Source organism: Echinops telfairi, unplaced genomic scaffold, assembly GCF_000313985.2.
Source record: "Echinops telfairi isolate 266 unplaced genomic scaffold, ASM31398v2 ScPeMD7_21;HRSCAF=78, whole genome shotgun sequence".
NCBI lineage: Eukaryota > Metazoa > Chordata > Mammalia > Afrosoricida > Tenrecidae > Echinops > Echinops telfairi.
This window is the reverse complement of record NW_022103918.1, coordinates 622,986-624,768: the sequence shown is the minus strand read 5'-3', so window position 1 is coordinate 624,768 and position 1,783 is coordinate 622,986. Positions and strand designations below refer to the sequence as shown.

Here is a 1,783-nt window from a genome sequence, read left to right as displayed (position 1 = left end):
ATAACAGTTGTATGAGCCCCTAATAAAATGTTAAAAAAAAAAAAAAAGAAGACCAATATTCCTGACTTCTTTTACTACCAGAAAGGCAAGGAACTGCCAGAGGCCAGGTGGTGAGGAGGCCCTCCCAAACCAGAAGAGCCTTGACACCAGCAGCTCCAGACTGGGCCCTCTACTTGACCGCATGACTGGGGAACTCGTCCCCCCCCCCCCTCCCCGGGCCCCTGATCATCCCCTGTCACATGGACATGGTCCTGTTTGAGGCAGGAATTCCCGTGGGAGACCTGTTTGGAGAAGTATGTGTCATGTTCCTCTTCTCTCCATCCCCACCTTCCAACCTCTGGACTTGAACATGGGCCCACTGCAGTTGGGGGTGAGAAGGTGTCTGGGTCTCTAGACACACAATTCCTGACCCTTGAACCTGCCATCTCTCAGTTTCTGGGTCAGGGTTTGAATTAAGACAGAATTTTATAGAGTCTATAAAACTGTAGTGTAAATATAGCATGTCCCTCCCTCATCATTTCTTCTCATTTATTTTCTTATACACCAGTTGTATTTTTAATTTTGGACTTCCCTTTTTGGGCATGGCAGCTCAGAAGTGAAGTATCAGAGCCTGATTGAGGGAGGAAGGTAAGCAGAAAGGTGGCATTTCTCTCGTTTTTCATTATATTGTCCATTTGTACAGATGACCTGCGTTTTGTAAATAAAGCAGAAAGGGCTCTTTAAAAATAAATAAATAAAAATAAAACACTTGTGTACATCGAAAGATCTCATTGAAAGAGTAAAAAGAGCCCAGAGATTAGGAAGAAATATTTAGCAATGACATAACGGGCAAAGGACTGCTTACTAAAATCTACAGCATACTACAAGCCTACAACAAGAAAAAAGCAAGTAACTCCCTGAGAAGGTGGACAAAGGACCTGAACAGACAATTCATAAAGGATGATACGCAAGTAGCTAAAAAACACACGAGGAAATGCTCTGGTTCGCTTGCCATCTGGGAAATACAAGTCAAAACAACCATGAGATACCATCTAACACCCACAACCCTAGCCCAATTTAAAACAATCGAGAACGACAAACTCTGGAGAGGGTATAGAGAGATTAGAACTCTCATACACTGCTGGTGGGCTTGTGAATATATGCAACCACTGTGGAAAGTGATATAGTGATTCCTAAAACACACGGCAATAGAAATACCATATGACCCAGCATTACCATTGCAGGGCATATGAGGGGTACCCTCCAAAACAAAACAAAAACAGTAAGAAAGCTCCGCTGGGCAGAACTTTTGTATACGAAGCAAAGAGATAGTGTGTCCTAACACCAGGGAAGAAGAGAAGAAGTCCCAGAATCCTCATGAGAAGGCCATGCCCACAGAGAGGCCTCATTGGCTATGACCTGATTGACAGGCTAGACTCTACCCCTTTCTTCCAGTTGACAGGAGATTAAGTAACTGCCACAAAGACTTCCTCATAAGTTAACAAGAAGGTCTCTAAGGAGAACTGAAGGCAGAGAAAACAACAACATTGATCCAGGAGTGGATTTTGGACTTGCACTAAATCCTAGCTCCAATTTAAGAGCAATTAGTTGTTAGATCATGACCCTGTTTGATACCCACCTTCTGGAAGGGAACACAGAAGATATGGGCATGATCACAAAGCCCAGCGATCAGAAAAACTGGAGTCTAGGTTTTTTAAAAAATTATTTTATTGGGGGCTTGTACAGTTCTCATCACAGTCCACACAAACATCCATTGTGTCAAGCCCATATGTACATTTGTTGC

The 1,783-nt window shown here is 43.1% G+C and overlaps 1 pseudogene; it reads left to right on the top strand.

The window, feature by feature from the left end:
• Window positions 1–1,783, top strand: part of LOC101652876 — a 28,243-nt pseudogene that overhangs the window by 15,926 nt on the left and 10,534 nt on the right.